We start from the raw sequence: 6,616 nt of genomic DNA on the forward strand, positions 1-6,616 counted from the left end.
ATTTGCTTTTGAAATTCTTTGAGTACATTGAGTCAGACCGCCCCGTATACCTCTTTTAACAAAATTGTAAATGTTGGGGTCACTTATTAAATCTAATTCTACTTTAGTATACTTCAGCATAGCATCCCATGAAATAGATGGGGCTGAAACATAATTAACAGGGTCTAATTTATAAATTTTTGAGCATATATTACGGAAGTTTTCAAAAACGTCTGCTAAAATTAGTACGTCACTCTCCAAATACAATTTCATATAGTCTTTTAGAGTTCTGCACTGAAACGAACTCCAAATTTCTTTAGCGAAATTGTATTCGCTAATACTACACTCTTCGTCTTTCAACGAATTATAAAAATATTCCCTAGGAGGAAGTTCGGTTTCATTGAATTTTTCAAAACTATCCAAATAATCATAGGGAAATACTCCCTTTCTTCTCATTTGCCTAAACTTCTCTCCACTAAATTTTGATTTTAATATTTTAAAATCTTTATCTTCCATGTTGTAAGCTAATTTTTCTAAACTAGAATTTAAAAACCTATTGGAATCTATGTACTTTATAGTATAATTAGTCTTTCCCTTTTCAAAAATTGTCTGATTTAGAGCAATATATAACTCTTTAGTAGAGGGTATTGGTTTCAATTTACCCCCTAGGGCATTAATAAAGAGGTGGATATCGTATCTTGATAAATTATGAAAAACTACAGGGAAATAAGCTTTTAACTTAAAACTATCTTTACAACTTCTACGGATAGGACCTTGGTATTTACCCGTGAACTGGTTAAAATATTGTACGCGTTCATCCGTACTGATGACCTCTTCACACGCATAGCAGTTCCCATGCTCCTGGTAGTCCTCATCGCAGATGTCAAAGTTATATATAGGTTTTTTTGAACCCTTCCAGTATTTGCTATATAAGGCCATTGTCGCCTCTTCCAAAGTTTTAACAAAAACCTTCATACAGTCATGTCCTGTAATTTGTAAAAAGGAAAAATTTATTAACTTTAAAACTTTTCATTTATTTTAAAATAATTTATTTACCTTCATAGGTCCATAATTTATTCAGCTGAGGGTTGTATTTATGGGCAACATAAAACGAAACAGCACATGCTGTATGTTTCTGCACAGGCTTGGTATAGGATTCGTTTGGATTATTTGAGGCTGTTTGGTAATGTTCCAAAACTGCCTCAATGTCCGCATAAATTACCACGGGTGGTGCCAGTTTTTTTTGAAAAATTTTCAAATTTGGTTTTAGTGTTTGGTTGTGGGTATAGTGCAGCCACTTGACCGCACTCCTTTATTTTGTGGGTCTTGTTAGTGCTGCAATAAAATTGTAGGCAATTTCTACAAAAATATCTCTCCGAATTTGAGTTGTTCACTTGTGATTTACACAATGTTTTTATGCTTGTAATGTACGCATAATGCAAACAATTTTTTTTAGGATTTTCTATTCCCAATATATCGATATGATGGATTTTTACTTCTTTAGTTCTAATTGTAGGACCTTCTATGCAACCATCATAAATTTCATATACATTTATGCTGTAATTTGAGTTATTTTTCTCGAACAGCTTTATTCCATTCTTTGTAATGGGAAACTCTATTCCCGAAAAGTTTAATATTTGTTGTTCATATGTTATAATTGGTTGGCTAATATCAAAAATTCCATAAAATGAAGTTCTGGGCAGTTTTTCGCGAGCTGATTTTTTTTGCGCTGATGTACCAAAATTTATTTGAATGTGTTTCATATATGCTATGTGAGCCAAAATACACCACTTAAAACAATAAATGTCATTATTTTTAACATTTATGAGAGCATTTCTTTTTCTTATGCTCTTAGGTGCTTCAACATATCCTGATCCAGGAAGGTGCTCTAGCTTTAATATTTGTATTTCATAAAATGTAAAATGCTTAATAGCCCATCCAGAATCCCTCTCCTGGAATTCATCGGCTTTTGCAATTAACATTTCGTTATCGTCATTTAAAATGTATTCAACGTCATTATATGAGCTGACGTAAATTGCTTTATAGTTCGAGAAATGTTTTGTTTCTTCTTGCATCTTATCAGTTTCTTCAGTCGGTTTTACATATTTTCCATGAACTGATAGACGCACTTTTATAGCTCTTAATTCGCTAAGTGCATATTTTATAATGTTTAAAAGATTATTTTTACATCCAATGTAAAATTCTTTTAAATCTAGATCGCGCACTCCGAATACTTTATACTTTTTTGTGTAAAAAGTATCACTTTGGGTTATAGGAAAAATGTTAGCATTTTGCCACACAAGTTTCCTTAATGCTGCTCTATGATTTGGAGAATGTAAATGAATTCTTTCCTCAACGAAAGCACAATTTTGCTTACAATCGGGACAAATATTCTTCTCAGCAATTATGCGGTCTAGTCTAGCCCTTTTTGATGTTGATGGCTGTTCTTCAATATCCATGGGTTGCCCCTCTTGAGGGCTAGTTTCCTTGGACACACCAGCCTTCCGTTTTACAGCTGATGATACGTTGAAAATACTATGTTTTGATGTAGTTCCTTGGTTCCTGATTCCTTGAATTTTTGGTTGTTGATTTTCCTCCTGCTTTTTGGTCACCGTTGTTCGCGAACGATACAAAGCTTTCGCCAAACCGTTGGCCTGAGATTTCTTCTTCATCTCCGAGAAGGCATTTCGAGGTCCTTCACATCGATCATAATGAGTTATAAACTCATTCACACTAATAACTTTAGAGCACAAGTCACACGCAACTTTCGACTCCATTTTTATGTTTTAGGTTTTTGTTTTTATTTTTTTGTAAAAAGAAAAAGCGTAAAAATTGCTTTAACCGGCAAGGCAAGATTTATACTAAAAATTTGATTCTTAGCATAAACCTCAAAACCTATTGATCCTCGAAAACGGAAAACAGGTACTTGTGTTTGAATGTATTGGTATCATCAATACATGTACATGAGTTAACGCATGAAAACCACCCCAATTTTCCCCACATTTTTCCGGTTAATGAATCGGGAAAACCAATCAGAAGACTCGAAAGAAAAGATAACGCTTAGAGCCTAGAGCCTACAGTAGGGAGTAAATAGGCAATCGGCTGATTTCTTGCGTCATATCCGTGTATGCATGTATATGTTGGTGGGAACGTAAATCCACAATCCAATATACACTCACATATATATATAATCCTAAATAAAAAATACATATTGACCTTTCATCCGACCCTGACATAAATATGTCTCCTGCAAGAAAGTGATAAAAAGGGATCGCAGCAGGTCAATTGGTTCCTTTTTTTTCTTGACCCTTCAGGGTGGATTTTCACTTTTCTACGAAAAGGTTTTCTTGTGATATACTTACTCCTTGTAAAATTCTGCATTATATTTTATATTATAAAATTAAATTTCTGTACCTAAGTCCGAGTTAATTTAAAATTAATTAAAAAAGAATTGGAGTAAAAAATCCTTTTAAATGATATGCAACACCATAATAAAATTTTGGATATTTTGTTTTTTTTAAATAATTATTTGTTCTTTATCATTAATTTTAAATTAATTACAAAATAATTATAATAAAATACATTTTTAAATGAACTGCAGCACCATGAATATAATTTTTGTAAATAAGCATTTTATTTTTTGTTAATCAATTTTATTTATTTTTTCACGATCCTGAATCTTATTTATTTTTTCACGATCCTGAATCTTAGACAGGTATCTTAAGTGGACAGTTAAATTTGTAGGGAATTAGGCAAACGGCGTATAAGCGCCAGAAAAATTTTAGTAGTATGTAATTAGGCAAACGATGATCCTAGCAAGTTTCATTTTTACATGATCTTTTCTTTACATGCATATTTCCCTTAATGGGACCCAATGCAAGATATCAGAAAATATAGAAAACATAGACGGCGATGATCCTGACAAGTTTCATTCTTACATGATCTTTTCTTTACATGCATATTTCTCTTAATGGAAACCAATGCAAGATATCAGAAAATGTAGAAAACATAGACGGCGATGATCCTGGCAAGTATAATTTTTGGCATGATCGTTTGCTTTTATGCCAATAGAGGGCGTATAAAATATTACGGTAGATGGCGCTGCCCAATTTTACACAAACTTGACCCATAGATGGCGCCACTAAATTTACGTCGTACGCCGTTTGCCTAATTACATACTTCTAAAATTTTTCTGGCGCTTATACGCCGTTTGCCTAATTCCCTACAAATTTAACTGTCCACTTAAGATACCTGTCTAAGATTCAGGATCGTGAAAAAATAAATAAGATTCAGGATCGTGGAAAAATAAATAAAATTGATTAACAAAAAATAAAATGCTTATTTACAAAAATTATATTCATGGTGCTGCAGTTCATTTAAAAATGTATTTTATTATAATTATTTTGTAATTAATTTAAAATTAATGATGAAGAACAAATAATTATTTAAAAAAAAAAATATCCAAAATTTTATTATGGTGTTGCATATCATTTAAAAGGATTTTTTACTCCAATTCTTTTTTAATTAATTTTAAATTAACTCGGACTTATGTACAGAAATTTAATTTTATAATATAAAATATAATACAGAATTTTACAAGGAGTAAGTATATCACAAGAAAACCTTTTCGTAGAAAAGTGAAAATCCACCCTGAAGGGTCAAGAAAAAAAAGGAACCAATTGACCTGCTGCGATCCCTTTTTATCACTTTCTTGCAGGAGACATATTTATGTCAGGGTCGGATGAAAGGTCAATATGTATTTTTTATTTAGGATTATATATATATGTGAGTGTATATTGGATTGTGGATTTACGTTCCCACCAACATATACATGCATACACGGATATGACGCAAGAAATCAGCCGATTGCCTATTTACTCCCTACTCGAGGGGCCATTCAATATATGTACATATATTTATTAAACGGCATTAGCCGCTCGGAAAAGTGCTAAATATTTATATATGTACATATGTACATATATTTATTAAACGGCATTAGCCGCCTGTACATATTATGTTATTATCTATTTATTGTTTATTTATTTAATTGAGGAAATGATCGTGCAATATAACATCGACGGAGTTAGTGGGAAGAAGAGATTGAAGGCGTTTACAAATTTTTATGGAGTTTTGATCGGTATGTATTTTAATTACAAATAATGTAAACAATATCTTATTTCTATTTATTTTATTTACAGATAGTATATCCAAAGTGGTTCCGGGGACCTCGGCTGAGAAAGTGTTGGGCCACGCTTTGACGGGCATCAAAAATAATAATAATAAAAAAAAAATTAAAATAAGTAAATAAATAAAATAAGTAGAATAAATCTTTTTTGTATATAAACTTTGTAAAATAAATTGTATTTATAGATTATAACAATTAATAATTTCTTAAATTAATAAAATTTCTAATAAAATAATAATTTTGGTTGGAAAGGGGGGGGGGTGAAAATCCTTACAGTTCCTCAGTGAATCCCACCTATTTCCTGTAAGATTCCTCAGAGAATACCCCAGGGATTCTTTGGGGTATTTCCTCAACGTTTCCTCAGAGTATACCCCAGGGATTCCTTGGGGTATTTCCTCAACGATTCCTCAGAGTATACCTCAGGGATTCCCTGGGGTATTTCCTCAACGATTCCTCAGAGTATACCTCAGGGATTCCCTGGGGTATTTAGTTCGAAATGCTCGAGAACAACTCGAGGAATACTGCACGATTCCTGCAGTTATTCGAAGAGCATTTCAAACTAAATACCCCAGGGAATCCCTGAGATATACTCTGAGGAATCGTTGAGGAAATACCCAAGGGAATCCCTGAGGTATACTCTGAGGAATCGTTGAGGAAATACCCCAAGGAATCCCTGAGGTATACCGTGAGGAATCTCACGGGATTCATAAGGATTCCATCCAACCTTTACAACCAAAATTATTTTTTTATTTGAAATTTTATTAATATAAGAAATTATGAATTGTTATAATCTATATTGTTATAATACATTGTTATAATTTATTATTATTTATTCTAAAGATTTATACTACTTTTTTTATTCATTTACTTATTTTAATTTTTTTTTTATTATTATTATTTTTGATGGCCGTCAAAGCGTGCCCCAACAATTTCTCCGGCGGTTTACCCGGATCCACCATAGATATACTATCTGTAAATAAAATAAATAGAAATTAGATATCTCTTACATTATTTGTAATTAAAATACATACCAATCAAAATTCCATAAAAATTTGGAAACGACTTTAATCTCCTCTTACCACTTGCTCCGTCAATATTGTAATTGACGATCAGGTCCTCCACGAAAATATATTTTAATGACTTTGTAAGGGCTCCGCGCTTTAATAAGTTCGTCACTGCGGTGGTCTGCAAAAATTAATAGGTATTAAAATTTTTTTATATTTAATTTATAAATATTATACTTACACATTTTTCCTTCATGCCGCGGCCTAAGGCGAATTCTAACGATGCCAATGCCTCGTCGGTGGCAATCGGGAATTCCATGTTGCCAGCATTGCTGGAGGCCTTTCCCTTAACAAAGACCTCCAGCAATGCTGTCAACTTTGCCAGCTGGTTGGTGCAAGCGGCGATTTCCCTAGCCTGCTCATCCAGTTTCCGCGCCTGCTCATTTAT

The 6,616-nt window shown here is 32.7% G+C and overlaps 1 long non-coding RNA gene across 1 annotated transcript; it reads right to left on the minus strand.

The window, feature by feature from the left end:
- Positions 1 to 5,997: 5,997 nt before the first annotated feature.
- Positions 5,998 to 6,514, minus strand: LOC138927745 (uncharacterized). The gene is made up of 3 exons (XR_011444209.1): positions 6,410 to 6,514; positions 6,196 to 6,349; positions 5,998 to 6,134 (listed from the first exon to the last, which is right to left on the minus strand). It is a non-coding gene; the product is annotated as an uncharacterized lncRNA (long non-coding RNA).
- Between the last annotated feature and the right edge of the window lie 102 nt (positions 6,515 to 6,616).

This window comes from Drosophila bipectinata, chromosome XR, assembly GCF_030179905.1.
Source record: "Drosophila bipectinata strain 14024-0381.07 chromosome XR, DbipHiC1v2, whole genome shotgun sequence".
Taxonomy (NCBI): Eukaryota; Metazoa; Arthropoda; class Insecta; order Diptera; family Drosophilidae; genus Drosophila; species Drosophila bipectinata.